Source organism: Ictalurus punctatus, chromosome 20 (assembly GCF_001660625.3).
Source record: "Ictalurus punctatus breed USDA103 chromosome 20, Coco_2.0, whole genome shotgun sequence".
Taxonomy (NCBI): domain Eukaryota; kingdom Metazoa; phylum Chordata; class Actinopteri; order Siluriformes; family Ictaluridae; genus Ictalurus; species Ictalurus punctatus.
Genome location: NC_030435.2, coordinates 2850227 through 2867726, shown reverse-complemented (window position 1 = coordinate 2867726; position 17500 = coordinate 2850227).

Genomic DNA, 17500 nt, shown 5'->3' with positions numbered 1-17500 from the left:
ACTAGCTAGAAGAACAATGTAGGTGTAAACTAGCTAGAAGAACAATGTAGGTGTAAACTAGCTAGAAGAACAATGTAGGTGTAAACTAGCTAGGAGAACAATGTAGCTGTAAACTAGCTAAAAGAACAATGTAGGTGTAAACTAGCTAGAAGAACAATGTAGGTGTAAACTAGCTAAAAGAACAATGTAGGTGTAAACTAGCTAGAAGAACAATGTAGGTGTAAACTAGCTAGAAGAACAATGTAGGTGTAAACTAGCTAGGAGAACAATATAGGTGTAAACTAGCTAGAAGAACAATGTAGGTGTAAACTAGCTAGAAGAACAATGTAGGTGTAAACTAGCTAGAAGAACAATGTAGGTGTAAACTAGCTAGGAGAACAATGTAGGTGTAAACTAGCTAGGAGAACAATGTAGGTGTAAACTAGCTAAAAGAACAATGTAGGTGTAAACTAGCTAAGAGAACAATGTAGGTGTAAACTAGCTAGAAGAACAATGTAGGTGTAAACTAGCTAGAAGAACAATGTAGGTGTAAACTAGCTAGAAGAACAATGTAGGTGTAAACTAGCTAAGAGAACAATGTAGGTGTAAACTAGCTAGGAGAACAATGTAGCTGTAAACTAGCTAGAAGAACAATGTAGCTGTAAACTAGCTAGAAGAACAATGTAGGTGTAAACTAGCTAGAAGAACAATGTAGGTGTAAACTAGCTAGAAGAACAATGTAGGTGTAAACTAGCTAGGAGAACAATGTAGCTGTAAACTAGCTAGAAGAACAATGTAGGTGTAAACTAGCTAGAAGAACAATGTAGGTGTAAACTAGCTAGGAGAACAATGTAGCTGTAAACTAGCTAGAAGAACAATGTAGCTGTAAACTAGCTAGAAGAACAATGTAGCTGTAAACTAGCTAGAAGAACAATGTAGGTGTAAACTAGCTAGGAGAACAATGTAGCTGTAAACTAGCTAGAAGAACAATGTAGCTGTAAACTAGCTAGAAGAACAATGTAGGTGTAAACTAGCTAGAAGAACAATGTAGGTGTAAACTAGCTAGGAGAACAATGTAGCTGTAAACTAGCTAAAAGAACAATGTAGCTGTAAACTAGCTAGGAGAAAGGACGTAGCAGTAGAGTGTACGCAAACCGCAAACTTACCTGCCGCTAGAAATTGTGTACAAATTTTTTATTTTATTTTTTTTGTCTAAAAACAACAGCGCTGTGGATGCAGCAGTTTGTCATTCCTACACACTTTTCTCACACTGGCACCGTTCACGAGTTTATGTTGCCTCCGAGACACTGCCGTCAATCAGTACACAATCGGATTAGTCGTAGTTTTTAGTTATAATTAAATCATATTTTGCGATATAAGCATATTTCTTGCATGTACCATTGTTAAATGTTTATTGTATCACATAGCATTAGTAATATTGTCTTTTTAAACATCTGACATCATGTTGCCAACCAGGCACCGCTTTAATGAGGGAGATGATAGTTTTCGGCTGTATGCTTTTGTTCGTCTATAAATAGCTGAGAGGCAAGGGCAGAAATTAGAGTTATAGCATGGTGTCGTGCTCCAGCGCACTTTCTTATTAAGCTAGGAAGGGGAGGGAAAGGGGACCGTGTAGAGTAATGACCGGGAATATCGTACGCTCGTACGGCCGATAATTAGAACAAGATCCCAATTTGCAAAATTTTAATAGTCACATTTAAACACAAGCGCTTTTCTGCTCGCTGGTGATTTGATAATTGTCGTAACGAAATAGATTTCAAACAAACCCAGGCTAATCCTGAGACTGAATCGGAGTGTACCGCTAATGAACCTGATATATGATACAGTATCACTAATGATAAGTAATACGATACGAAATTTGAATCAAGTGCTTCTTATATCAAATCTACAGCTTTGGTTCGACACGACTAGCTAGCATCATTGCTAATTAGTGCCCTCTGAGGGGGATATGGGTCAAGGCTCTCTCCTGAATTGTCCAAACAGAGGTCACTAAAGGTCAATCTTAAGCTATGGCACGGTATAAAGAGTCATTCATAGACAGCAAACCGATCAATCCTTCTTAGCGCCCTACTTCCTGATTCTGTTCCTCCACATGGGTCAAAGGGCATGCCGGTCGATCCAGTTGAACCAGCTCGGTTTGGAGCAGCTGCGAAGTTTGACCGATACCACGTTACAACTGGCGAAGATAACAGTTTAGCAGATTTCTCATCACAGCGACGCTTATCACTCGTTTAGCCTGGAATTTACAAGCACAGCAACTTATTAAACCAAGTTTATACACCAGCACTGTTCCATTCTCCAATCTGATTGGTTGTTGATTAAAGTTCTACAGCAGCAGCTCTGACAATAGTTCTGGCAACGAGGCAAATCGTTACTATAGTAAGGACTTACACAGGGGTTTGTAATAGCTCATATCGTGCACTTTTCTGTGAGATGTTTATGTAGCATGTAGGAAAGGAGTCTCCAGTGTCAGCGCTTTGTAACAGTCGACGGTAATGCTGTAACGTTTTCTGGACTTTTAAACGCTTCGCGGTTTCTTGGAATATTTAGGTCTAAATAAAGTTTGCTAATTAACTCATGAAGAATAAAAGAGAGTATAACTGACTGTGTGTGTGTGTGTACAAAAAGGACACCGGAGAGAGAGAGAGAGAGAGAGAGAGAGAGAGAGAATGCTTTAGGCATTAAATTACCAGCCCCTTTTCTCATTATCATTTGGTCGTTTTTTATGGCCCACCAGTAAGAGATGATGTTCCCATGACCCTGCACAATACACAGCCATATTATTCAAAGCCAGCTGTATGAAATTCCTGCAAATAAAACCTTTGTCACGCACAAACGGCTAATTATTTGACAGATTGGACCCCCATTGGGTCGGGTTACAGTGTGAAGTGGCCGCAACGTCCCCCTCCTCATACACATACACATACACATACACACCCTTACCCCAGAGGTCCCACAGGGAGAAAAACCCACAGGGCCCCTTTCTTTTCAAAGATTATATTTTACCCTCCCAGCCATCCATCCAAGCTATGAGAGGGGGAGTGTGTGTGTGTGTGTGTGTGTGTGTGTGTATGTCTGAGTGTGTATATGTGTGACAGACACAGAGAGACAGAGAGTGTGATGTGGGTCTGTGTGTCAGTGACAGCAGTCATTTCAGAATTTAAAGGGTGTTCTCAAGCAGAAATATTTAATCTCTCTTGGAAAATAAGGCAGATGGGGGTGGGGGAGATGTTGAAAGAGAGAGCTGTCACTCACGGCGATGTTGTAAGGACGAATTCCTCCCTCTTGTTTCTCTAGAAGTGTCCCCCGAACAGCAAGGACACCCTCGCAACGCATACATACACATACACACATATATATATATATATATATATATATATATACACACACATACACATACACTGTATGTTCACGTACTATTCGGAAAGAATATCATGCTCTCTAGAGGAAGATAACATCGCCTGATTAGCACCAATGAAGCAAATCATAAACGTTAACATGTCCGACGTGAAATTCGGATTAAAGCCTGAGTTGTATTTAATGAGCTCTCATAAAAGAAGTGTTGTGGATACAGTTTCTGAGGAACACACCATTTCTGATGAGCTCAAACACTTTAAACTCCATTAATAGTCAAGGGGGGGGGGGGGGGGGGGGATGGTGGTAGGTAGGGGGTTCTGTTTTTGGTAGACATTTTATTTTAATCTTTTACACTTCTTTGCTAGCGACATAAAGGAGCGAGTTCATGTTGGTATAAAGAGCCTTTCCATATCACAATAATTGCTTAACCTTACTTCAAGGTTGAAAGCACGGACAGTTACAACCTATTTAAAGACCCACGTTTTGTTACTTCGTGTTTTGCTCATTTTTATCTACCAGCACCACATTTACACTCTTTAAACCCAAACCACTGGAAACCAAACGTGTTGAACGAATCAAATAAGTCACAAACCAAATGACACTGCCGTCTTCCGAGCTAGGATCTCAAAACAGAAGCCAACCACAGTGTATCATTGGTGTATTTCTACTTCCTGTTGGTCTTAAAGGGCTTTTGCACATTATATAAAGGGCCTTTGGAAAAGATCTTAGCGGAATATATTGATCTGAAACTCCCTGTGGTTTGCAGCATTGCTACGGCAGGTACAACAGGTAGCCACACGCTGTGATAACCTTTGCCTCCAGCTACGCCACATTCCCGCGTACACATTAAATCCAGCGTGGGCAGCCACGGTCCCGTGTGAAACAGAGAAATGAAACATGAATCCGTAAATGTCAAAATGGAAGCCGCGCAGAAGCTTTGGACTCGGCGGAGGCCAGTTTCATACAAGCTCATGCACACATACACACACGCTCTGTGGGCCTTCTCACAGTCTGGGGTACAGTAACTCTAGGCAAGAATCTTTAATCCAGGAGACACACGGTCTAGCTAATTCTCCAATATTCAGACAGACGTGTCTAGAGTTTGGTGCCAGCTTGAATGGTTTATCTTTTTTTAAAGGAGCACTATTTGGAACCATTCCTGAAATGAAAACCATCAGTTTTAGGACCTTTAAAGGTTCCTCCAGAGGGATAAAGTAAAGAATCGTTCAAGGTGCTAATTGGAATCTATGTTCCTAAGAGAGTAAAAGTTGCTGTGGTCCTTTACCAGGACATGACCTGTAAACAAATGTGAAGAAGATGGCAATAGGGGTCAAGAGAAGAAGAAAAAAAAAAAAAAAAAAAAAAAGGATTATGCTAGTGCGTAGATTTAATATGTTAAGTGATGAGAGAGTGTCATAAGTTAGTGACAAGGCAGGACTGATTGAGATCCAGTATCCCAAAGCACCCAGTGCTGGATTGAGAATCTTCAAAGTGGTACTTGATTTTAGATCTTTGCAGCATGGGATGCAATCTTCTCAAGTTTCCTGGTGAAATTTAGAGTTAGACATTGTGAAATTAGCAAGATCTGGAACGAGGGCTGTCTGCTGCCAACCAACCCTAGAGTGCAGTCGGACGGAATGAAACTGGGATGACTTTTCTTGGGTCGGTGATGGAAGCCATCCAGCTGGCTCATTCCATCATATGCTTCTCACCCTCATTCTATGTACAAGATTAGCATTTGCAAACAAGAACAATGCTAGGTTAACTTCATAGAAGGAGACCAGGCTACACAGAACTTAAACATGTCCTCAACATGAAGATTCATCTTGGTTAAGTCCTCAGCAAATCAATTATTTGGAGAGAAGATGTGGATATTATAAATAGCCGGAGACTGTCTGAACTGGCGAGGCAGTCTGTGCTGATGGTTGGCACGGCATGGGTACTAGTATCTGCCATGGCGCGCTCTCTCCTTGTCCCCACTCGACTGGCATCAACCCAGCTGCGCATCCCTGTGCCTCACCTGGATGAAGGGCATCGAGACTCGCCCTTCATGCCCGCTTCCCCAGTGAGCAAGCATATGGCTGTGGAGCACCTTGAAAAAGCCCGGGAGTTAGCAGGCGGGGTCGGGACGTGGGCAGACGGGGTGGGCATACCTCCCCTAGAGTGACCCAATGCCAGCATTGCCAATATAACAATGCACCTTCCACCAACAACCCCCACTGTCCCCTAATTGCCCCCATAATGTGTTGGCAGTTAGGCCTAACCTCAGAATCTTGAGTCGTGGTAAATTATACCATACTATCCCTTGTAACCAAATCTTGGTGATTATGATCAGCCTAGCATCATATGATTCATGTTTTTTGGATCAGCTGGGATTAGGCTTGGGTAATGTGCCACAACTGATCTTAAGCACCATCTTCCATTAGGACACTGTTTACAGATTAATGGTGAGTCTCTGGAATCAAAACCTTTAAGAAGATTAGACCTAACCTTTCTTGGTAAATTGATTTTATATGCCTTTGATTAAATAAAATAAAAATTGGAACAAGTCTCCAGGTTGAAATGGTCAATGTGTTAGCTAGCAATCTTGCTACATGGTCAGGAAAAAGTTGCTGCACGTGTACATTTTTGTTTTCCCATGATAGACACAATGTAGATGTATCCCCAAAGGTACAATTGTGGTCCTTGAGGTCTAATTATGTAAGCAAGTTGGAAAGGTAGACTATAATTCACTTCACCGGGTGCCGAAAGGTACAAAAGTCATACCCTTGCAAAAGGTACCAAACCAGACCAAAGGTTCTGTTTAATTTCTGAGTCTTGAATAATGATTTTGATCATGAAGACGTGATGAGGTCAATGACGGTTTCGTGCTCTCACAGGGGTCTAATGACATGCGTGCACGGCAATATTTTGTGAATGGGGACAGTATGCGCCGGGTCTCCAGCGATCTGCCTTCCTCATTAGCCTGCGGGAGGAAACAAAGGGACAATGGCATGCTAAAAAGTGCCATCCCTCATCTGCGGGGCCACCGCCTGACACATTAGGAATTGGTATGCTCAATTAAGCACTGGCAGGCTCATTTTTCTGATACACACTCTCCCTCTTGCTCTCTCTTTATTACTCTGTCTTGCTCATATTCACACTCATATCTCCTTTGATCTGCACTGGTGGTCCGCTCCAATCCATCCATCGTATCCACACATTGTTTACACTGCACTGACCGAGGCAAGCGCACTCCTCCATCTTTGACCCTCGGATCTCTATTGTCCGGTGGTTATGAAAAATGATGGGTTTGGTTGAGTGTGTAAGACGGCGTGGCGTGATGATAGAGATCAGGGTTTGATGAAAGAGGAAGAGCATCCCTCCTTGTCTAAATGGAGTTCTGTCACAAAACCAGATGACACACTTTTCCCCGGGTGAAAAATGACACACTTTGAGTAAAGTGCTTCCCTTGGCCACGGGGTCATCAGGTCACGTAACCGATAGAGACCCAAACCCGCCTTCCAGTCCTGTCATCACTCTACACACACATACACACACACTCAAGCATTTTGTTACACTTTCCTGGATGCGGTCCACACCCATCCTTGTGTTCCTATTTTTTTAGCATGCCGTGACAGAAACCTGATGTATGCCTGTGTGTTGACACACTAATGTGGTCAAAGGTGGCAAAGTCCTGCGAGAACGAAACAGAGTGGCAGTAATCATAACAGCCGGCCGGTGGCTGAGACGAACTTGTTGTGTTGCTAATTACTGCAATTATGAGGATGCAGGGTGCTGATGAGTGGTGTGTATGTTTGTGTGTGGGTGTGAGCGTACGTGTGTGTGTGTGTGTGTGTACGTGCTGCGGCAGGGGCGATTAAGTAGGGGATTAGCTGGCTGTCCTGAAGAGGGGGGCGGCACATCCCGAGACCAGCCCTGACCTTCTCATTTCATCCTCATTTGTATCTCATGTCAACAGAGCGCCTGCTCCTTAATCATCTGCTATCATCGCACACACAACACACACACACACACACACACACTACACACACACATACAGCTATAAATCCACCAACACAACCAGCACAAACATGACCAAGTTTCTTCAAGGGCAACTAGCCTGCTTTTTGTACACTTGGTTAATCTGCTAATCGTGTAATTTGGGAGAAAAGGAACTCTCTGATGCTAAGATCCTTTTGTTGTTGTTGTTGTTAGCGAGGGATTGTACCCATCATAGTGATTAGCCTGTGTCCTGGATCCTTGGCTAATCAGCTCGACTGTAGGAATATAAGGATTTCTGTGATGCTAATCGTATGTTTTTGCTATCTTTTGTTTTGATTCAAGTGCGACTAGCTGGTCTCATGTGACTTCTACTAGTTGGTTAATTTAGAAGAAAAGTAAGGCTTCTAATAATAATAATAATAATAATAATAATAATAATAATAGAGAAAAGTGTTGTTGTCTTTTTGCTAGCAAGGAACTGGATGACAACATTTTTAAGGGCAGCTAAGCTAGTGGAACTCCAGCACCTTCGGGTTAATCTGTAAATCAAGTAATTTGGGAGAAAAGGAAGACTTTCTGTGAGTCTACATAGAACACTTACATAGTCCTTTTACAAATCGTGTCCCTGAGAAGGACTTTCCGTGACGCGATTTGTTTAGTAAGTAATGTATGTAAATATCTTAAAGGGCCACGAGTCCCCTCAGCCATCGATAGCGATTAGCCAAAGAAGGATTGATGCTAAGTTGCTAGCAAGATATTGTACGTCATCACCTTTAAAGGCCAAAATCTTGCACCCTTGCCTGAATATCTAATCGGCTTATTTGCACAAAGAGAAAACCTTCCAGTGACGTTAAGTACTCTACACCCTGTTTACATTTCTAACAACAACCCTGAGCGTGTTTAGGATTGTCGGCACCGTCCAGTGTGTGTTGTGCGACGTACATGTGTTGCAAATGGCAGCGCGAGGGCTCGTCTGTCTGTGTCGGAGTGTGTGTGCCACGGCCAGTCCCAGGCAGGCCAACACAAATGAGGCCCATTCATTTCCCCGGGCCGGCATATGGCACGCCGTTGTCCTCAGACACTCCACCACCACCGGTGCAATTTGTTGGCACATCCTGTCATTTCACACACGGGAGGCAAACAAGATTCAGGCATGAGGGCACGACGATGAGCCTGAAGCGTCCCTTTAACCATTATGCTCGGTTCACTACTTCTATATAGATCATATGCTAAATTATTCATTCTGAACTCATATCTTTGTGTCCATTCTAAAAGAATCCGACAGTCACTACAATGACTTTTTCGACAATTCCTTTCCATAATGATTTGAAGTATTTAGCTCCTGATATATATAGGCCATGTTTTCTCCTGTATTATAATGGGCTTGATGTCATCTAAGTCGTGTTTTTATGAGTATCCTGATTATCTGGGACTGGATTTTTTATCAAGACTCCTACGACCGACGGCGTCATGTTTATGGATTAAGGGCTGATTCTTCAGCGTCAAAGCTTGTGTATCAACACAAAAACCAAGGCTTACTCAGAGCATCACTTCAATTAGTCATCAGTTGATCTTACTCTACCGGAACACGAATATTGGGAGATTTATCTCCAAGGTTTGTGCAAAAATCGTTGTGGTCGGCTCAAAGAGTCATACGTGGAAGAGTATCGATCCCGAAATGGCTTCGAGCTAAGTGCACAGATTGAGTTAATACCGAAATTAAACGATATGCTGGATCAAGTGCTATTTTAAAATTTTTTAAAAATTGTAGGCTTAAAGGCAAGTTCTTGTCTTTTTAAGCTTAATGACAATTCCCCTTTCAGATGCAGATTTAGATCTACTCGAGAAAAATGTCAGTAGCCTGGACACGCAGATGATTTCTAAATCGGACGCCCGGAAAATTGACTTAACCCGATTCTGAATAACCTTCCCAGCGTAAATGTTAATGAGGATCTAAGAACGTTATGTCATCTGAGAAGGCTTTTAGATAACAATAATAAAAGTTCCTATAAGCTTGTTTGACTGTAGGAAAGGGGTTTTTTTGTTGTTGTTGTTGTTGTTGTTTTGTTTTTTTTTTACGTTTAAGTTTCTCGTCAAGCTAAATGTGATTACACACATTATCAGAACCTCCCAGAAACGTTAATCTTACACCCTAACTTGCAAAGACGCTAATCTCTAAAGCACAAAAGCACGGCTCTTCATTTGTTTTTTGTTTTCTGTAAATGCATCGTCACATGATTTACGTAGCTCTGATCATGATTCCCACCTTATTCTCTTAAAGCACATTATTCTTATGTGCTGTGTATTAGTAAGTACTATCAATTATTTTGTAGCTAAAGTGATAGATGTACGAGGGAGTCTAGGAAAACTTCTGCTTTAATATGAACAAGTTTTAAAAAAAAAAAAAAAAAAAAAAAAAAAAAAAAACGAGAAAGTGCTAGAAGCTTCTTTTTTTTTTTTTTTTTTTTTCTTTCATCAGTACTGTAGCAGGCATCGTGTTGCCACACTGAGACGGAAACAGAGCTCGCTGAACTTCCTTAAACACTGAACTTTCACAAGAAAGGAAGACATATAGCAGCATAAAAATATGCGTATCCCGTGTCTAGACAGGAGGCAAACATCTGAACACGGTCACGCAGGAAGGAACAAAGCAGATTGTTTTTGAAGAAGAAGAAGTCGTAAGCAGACACATTGTGATGAGATATGTATGATATGTATCACACCTTCCGTGCATCAATAGCGTCCGGATTTCTGTTGATGGATTTGTTAATTACTTGTTAATTAGCTTGTATGATGGGTCCAAATTGGATTATGGTCCATGTACTAACAATCATGTACCTTTTAAATCCTTTTGTTTTGTTGGGGGTTTTTTTTTGTTGTTTTTTTTCTTTTCCCATCATCTCTCATCTCTTTCTAGAACTTTCTCTCAGATCCACGCTTTTCGTTTGTTCCGGTCTCGGTCTCGGTCCGGGACAGAGAGAGAGAGAGAGAGAGAGAGAGAGAGAGCTCTGCGAATAAACTCGGCGAAAAGCAAATTCACTAACGAACTCCCAAAACTTCGCCAGTTCCAGTGGCGGACTGTAAAGATTAATGGATTTGGCTCGCGTGTTTAACACTTTTTCAATGGAGTGAGGAATAAGTGGCCCAGAGAGACGCTGTAAAAAAATGAAATAAATAAAAAAGAGCAGAGGGTTGGCGGTTTGGGCTCGACCGCGTCTGTGATTAACTAAATAAACTGACAGATTTACGTCAAGAGACGTTAACGTGAACCGTTCCACGCCGAGGTGCGGTGGAGTAGCTGTGAATGTGGAAATGTTTGAGCGGTTGTTCTGCGACATCTACTAATGTATACGCCGTTAACTTAAGCTAAGTTATACAATAGGTTTTCATATTCTCTCGTATATATATCTGGAGCGGAGATTAGTTCCAGTTATACTGGGTAACATTTTGACCTGAATGCAGGATTTCATTAAACAGCCAGGACTCGGGACTCAAACTTATCACCATATTGATATGAACCAATAGATTCCATCTGCTGCTTCGGTCCTGGCCCCGCCCTAATGCGCTGGCATGTCACTGGCCGGCTTCCCATGTCAATCACGTCATGATGGATGAGGTGAGAGGTCGTGAACCGTTCCCGCCACACTCAGCTGCGTCTGAAGGCCCGGACCGAGCTGCTTCAAAGCGTGAAATCGGCGACGTGAGGTTTGATTCGGGACGAGAACAACGCTCAGGAGATGCGTGTTCGTTTAGCAAAGCATGCTGGGAGAAGAGCAGCATGAGATCATGACGGCGCAGTGGGATTAAGTACACTTGAGTTCCAGGAAGCTTTCTGATTCTGATTGGACAGAAGGAGTTGATTGAGTTTATGTAAGAGCAGAGGTAACAGCAGTCCCGGCTCTACGTTTATATCAGCGCGCTCGTTTATACGTTATCGTTTCCATAGGAACAATTCGCATCGGGACTTCATATCGACGGATTTGCTTTAAAGCACGCGTTCTGTGAGGAGACGTTACTTTAACGTTGTTGGAAGGAGTCTCCAGTGTTAACACTCTAATTTCACGTGTCTTCACATGTTGCAGTTTCTTGGTCACGTGACAAGCTTCATGTTTTGTCTCATTGATATTGAGAGAGAGGGAGAGAGAGAGAGAGAGAGAGAGAGGGAGAGAGAGAGGGGGGGGAGAGAGGGAGAGAGAGAGAGGGAGAGAGAGAGAGAGAGAGTGAGAGAGAGAGAGAGAGAGAGAGAGAGAACAACTGTTTATAGCTGCTGTAATACTTCAGCTTTTCTATTTTTTCATTTTTCCCTTTTTTACTACATTATTTCTTTCAACCCTCCTTCCTCCTCTCTCTCTGTCTTTCTTTCTCCCTCTCTTTCTTTCTTTTCATTACACTCCTTTTCACTTAGTCTTTCTTGCTTCCTTTAATTTTTCCTTCCTTTCTCTGTTCATCCCTTCCTAATATATATATATATATATTGTATCTGCCACTTTCTTTCTTTCTTTCTTTCTTTCGTTCTTTCTGATTTATCTCTCATTTCTTTGTTTATTTCTGGTTTATCTCTTCTTTTTTTATTTATTCATTTCTGTCTTTGCCTTTTTTTCTTTCTTTCTCTCTTTCTTTCTTTCTTTCTGGTTTATCTCTCATGTCTTTGTTTATTTCTGGTTTGTCTCGTTTCTTTCTTTCCTTCCTTCTTTGCCTTTTTTTCTTTCTTTCTTTCTTTCTTTCTTTCTTTCTTTCTTTGCCTTTTTTTATTTCTTTCTTTCTTTTTGGCTTGTTTCATTTATTTATTTATTTCTTGTTTGTCTCTCATTTCTTTCTTTCTGTCTTTGTCTTTTTTCTTTCTTTCTTTCTTTCTTTCTTCTTTCTTGTTTGTCTCTCATTTCTTTCTGTCTTTGTTTTTTCTTTCTTTCTTTCTTTCTTTCTTTCTCACAACATTAAACGTGACTATAAACGGACAAAAAGTACAAAGTGTCAATCTTTAACAGATGAATAATGTAATCGTTCACAGATTTCGATAGAACCAACTTCCACTTCAATCGAGGAAACGCCTGCTGTTATTGAACACAGAAGACGTGAGCGATGTTTCTGTAAGGAGATGTTTATTCCGCGTTTTTTTGGAAGGAGTCTCCAGTCTCAGTTTTCCAGCCACCGGGAAGTTTATAGCTGCTGGAATGTAAGCGACGACACCAACTAACTTCTTCTGGTGACATTCCAAGACATGAAATGTAACTCTAAATGCATAAAAATAAATGTAAAAAATAATATAATAACATGGTATGAGGAGAATAAAACCTTTTTTAAACATCTTTGACGTAAATTAGCATATTTCTGATCATTTTTTTTTTTATTTCCTGATTTCACTCGCCATTTTTTTACTTGTAATAATGAAGAACTGTGGATTCTGGGAAACAATAGCTTAGCTCTTATGCTAAATTCCTAATTTCCACGATTTAATCAGACCGTCTGCGTCCCCGTGTCTCTGTTCCGCCCGGATCTCGCCTGATTTACGCCTCACGCCGCCTTTATGACTACCTCTTTCATTCCCCTGACACCTAAAGTGAAAGGAATTTTATGCTTTTGATAACTATATGAGTTTCACTCTGTGCTGCGATTCACGGCCGTGTCACCGCGTCGTAAATAAACGTGAGGAGGAAAGCCCACTCGACGGGATTCGAAAGGATGAAATAAAAGCTGCTTTTCATTAAAGGTCACGTCCGCGGGGGAGCCGTTTTTATCCTTCCAGTTAATTTTTACACGCATTTATGTCCTTCGAAGTAAATAAAGATCCCGTTGGAGTGAAACATCGCTGAAGTCAGCCAGCAGGTGGAGGTTTGACCTTTCACACGTGGACACGTCTTCTGCCGTGTGAAAACTCGAAACCGCAAGGGCGCGTCGTTGTTGGATCGGGTTAGGAGTCAGGAAGAACCGCTCTTCATGGCGTACGCATACTCTAATCAAAACAGTGTAGAAACAATCAATAATTACGTAATTATAATAACACTTACAGCTGAATAATAATAATAAGAAGAGGAAGAAGAAGAAGAAGAAGAAGAAAGTTCTTTCTTTCCTATTTTGTTTGTCTCCGTTTGTTTGTTTGTTTGTTTGTTTGTTTTGTTTGTTTCTTTCTTTCAGTACCCCATCTTTCACTTCTTACCTTCCATCCTCCTTCTTCTTCTTCTTCTTCCTCTAATTCTTTCTTTCTTTTTTTCTATTTTCCTTGTTGTTTGTTTGTTTGTTTTGTTTCTTATTTTGTCTATTTTTGTTCCTTCTTTCTTTATTTCTTTCATTCTTTATTCAGTGCCCCATCTTTCACTTCTCGCCTTCTGTCCTTCTTCTTCTTTTCTTCTTCTTTCTTTCTTTCTTTCTTTCTTTCTTTCCTCTTTTCCTTGTTATTTATTTATTTATTCGTCCTACCTCTCCCTTGTCCCTCCTTCTTTCCTTCAATCCTTCCATCCTTCTCTTCTTTTTCTCCTTTCATTCCTCCTTTCCCTGTTCGTTCTTTCTTGCCTCCTTCCCTTCTTCCTCTTGTTCTTCTTTTAATTCCTTCGATCGCCAAATGCTTTCATTCTTTCATTCCTCTTCTCCTTTATTTATTTATTTATTTATTTCAGTTTGTTTACTTTTTTTCTAATTCCTCTCTTCTTTCCTCCTTTTGTTCTTCTTGTTATTAATTTTCACTCGTTCATTCATTCATTCATTCATTCTTTATTCAGTATCTTTCACTTCTTATCTTGTATTCTCCTTTTCTTCTCCGTTCTTTCTTTCCTCTTTTCCTTGTTATTTATTCACTTATTTATTCGTCCGATCGTTCCCTTCTCCTTCCTTTTTTCCTTCAATCCTTCCATTCTTCTCTTCTTTTTCTCCTTTCTTTCCTCCATCCCCCGTTCGTTCTTTCTTCCCTCCTTCCCGCCTTTCTTTTGCTTTTCTTTTAATTCCTTCAATCGTCCCATTCTTTCCTTCTTTTCCTTCTTTCATTCTTCTTCTCCTTTGTATATTTATTTATTTATTTATTCATTCATTCATTCATTTATTTTTTTCAATTCCTCCCTTCTTTCTTTTGTTCTTCTTCCTCATTATTAATTTTCTTTCTTTCTTTCTTTCTTTCTTTCTTTCTTTCTTTCTTTCTATTTCTTTCCGTTCCCCGTCTGGTAAAATGTCTGCTTGTTGTTGTGCAGGGTTTCTCTGCGGTTCCGGTCGTCAGTGTGAGTGTGGGTGTGAGCAGTGGATCAGTCGATGGTGATTAAGGTAATAAAACGGGGTGAATGTATAGTTACAGATCTTCACGTTTCACGTGGAGCAGGTAATTCATCTCAGATGGGATGAAGGTGGCGAGGCCGGAGAGACTGATCTGTGTGCGGATGTTGTGCAGTGACGTATCAGACACGTCGTTCCGAGTGTGTGTGTAAGTGTGTAAATTCGCTGCTTGGACATTGTTGCCAGAGTTCTCCTGGTTTCCCGGGTGATGACATTAAACAGGGAGGAAAAGTGGCTTATTATGTGTGATAGAGTGAGAGGAGGGATGGAGGGATGGAGGGATGGAGAGATGACGCATGGCTCCCGGTGAGACAGAACTGAGGAAATGTCAAGAATCTGAAAAGCAAGGTGCTGTAAACTGGAGCTACAACACACGTGAAAAGCTTCCTTTGTTCCGCTGAGTGTTATGAGGAGTGTGTGTGTGTGTGTGTGTGTGTGTACATGTGTGTGATGAAGCTTCCAGACCCGCATGCTTCAGTGAGGGAGTGTGTGTTGGCATGGCGACTCGGGCCGCAGGTTGGCACGGCCCTAAACACTCGGATGCCAGTGAAATCAAAGCACCATGGTCTCACAGGTGCTGGAATAATGTGTGTGTGTGTGTGTGTGTGTGTGTGTGTGTGTGGTTCTGGAGTCGAGCAGGAGTTTAGACAGGTGTGTGAGGGACGTTTTTTTCTTCTTTTTCCTTTCATTCTATTTCTCAGTCTCTCTTTTACCTTCATTTCTTCCCGCTGTCTTTCTTCCTTTTTTCTTCATTCACTTCTCTTTATTTATTTATTTATTTGTTTGTTTGTTTGTTTATTTATCTTATGCCTGAAACCGTTTGTCTTTCTTTTCACTTGTATTTCTCTCGCTCTCATTCTTTCTCTTCTCTATTTCTTCGTGTATCTTTTTTTTTTTTACATTATTTCTGTAATTTCTTTCTTTTCTTCTTTCCTTCTTCCATTCCTTTCTTTCTTTACTTCCTTTCTTTGTTTCTTCCACTCTTTCCATTTTTTTTTCTTATGTCTTTTCCTGTGTTTATTCTTTCTATCTTTCTTTCTTTTTTCTGTCTCTGAACTCTCTTTCGCTTTCTCTCTTTCCCATCTTCCTTGCTTTCTTTCTTTCTTTCTTTCTTTCTTTCTTTCTTTCTTTCTTTCTTCTCTCTCTCTCTCTAACCTCACTCTCTCTCTTTCACTTTCTCTCTTTCCCATCTTCCTTGCTTTCTTTCTTTCTTTCTTTCTTCTCTCTCTCTAACCTCTCTCTCTCTTTCACTTTCTCTCTTTCCCATCTTCCTTTCTTTCTTTCTTTCTTTCTTTCCTCTCTCTCTCTAACCTCTCTCTCTCTTTCACTTTCTCTCTTTCCCATCTTCCTTTCTTTCTTTCTTTCTTTCTTTCTTTATTTCTTTCTTTCTTTCTTCTCTCTCTCTAACCTCACTCTCTCTCTTTCACTTTCTCTCTTTCCCATCTTCCTTTCTTTCTTTCTTTCTTTCTTTCTTCTCTCTCTCTCTAACCTCACTCTCTCTCTCTTTCACTTTCTCTCTTTCCCATCTTCCTTGCTTGCTTTCTTTCTTTCTTTCTTTCTTTCTTTCTTCTCTCTCTAACCTCTCTCTCTCTTTCACTTTCTCTCTTTCCCATCTTCCTTTCTTTCTTTCTTTCTTTCTTTCTTTCTTTCTTTCTTTCTTTCTTCTCTCTCTCTCTAACCTCACTCTCTCTCTCTTTCGCTTTCTCTCTTTCCCATCTTCCTTCCTTTCTTTCTTCTCTCTCTCTAACCTCACTCTCTCTCTCTCTCTCTCTCGTTCCCATCTTTCTTGCCGTCCTTCTTTTTTTCTTCTCAGTTCTTTCCATCCCTACATTTAGCCCTTTCTCTTTCTTTCTTTCTTTCTTTCTTTCTTTCTCTTGAGTTTGTATATCCCTCGTGTCACTCATTTTATACACACTCTGCAGGCCAGAGTAAATCCTGGGGGGCGGGGTTTGGTGAAAATGGGTGGGACTGGGGAAGTAGGGTCCTGGAGTAAAGGGAAAAAAAAGTAACCATTCAAATGTCAGACCCACCTTCATAACTGTTAAACACCTCATCTTGATAAAAATAAATAAATAAATTTGACTCATCATCCCCGAGGCCCAGATTTAAAGAACAGCTCTTGCAAAACCCCTTGTGGTAAGGGTTGCCAGATTTCAGAAATCCCCACATTAACTATCACTCAAATTCCACAAAAGAAGACATGAAATTAGTTTGATTAAGTATTAAGAAACCAGTGGACGTGTTTTACTGAATTTCTTCAGTCTTTTCAGGATCTTCTGATTTCCATATCCGTCTATTATGTGGACATGGCAACCCTAAACAACACAGATGCATTTATTTCAATACTAAACTATTTTGTGTGTGTGTGTGTGTGTGTGTGTGTGTGTGTGTGTGTGTGTGTGTGTGTGTGTTTGTTGAGTTCTTCCCGATGCATGGTCACTCATCAGCAGCGTGAGCTCACACACTCCCCTGCCTCATTTCCTTTTTTTGCTCTTAATTGAGAATGTTCTGGAAAAATCATTACTATATTAATGATTTAACACAGAGTAACTAGCTGCTTCTTTTCTTTTCTTTTTTTTTTTTTTTTCCTCCCCGAGTGGAAGAGGATGTTCGGCTGCGATCGATAGTCATGCGCACTCATTACCAGGGCACAGTGAGAGTGATTAGAGTGATTAGGACGACACCCATGACTTCAAATGATCTTTATTTTTAATTGCATATTATCAGGAAGCTGAGAATAAACGTGAGATAATGATGAAAAGGGAAAAAGGGATAAATCTGCCTTTCGTCTGCTTTTACTCACTAACTACACACACACACACACACACACACACACACACACACACACACACACACACACATTTACATGTCTTATATTAGGTTATTTATTTGACACACAGGTTTA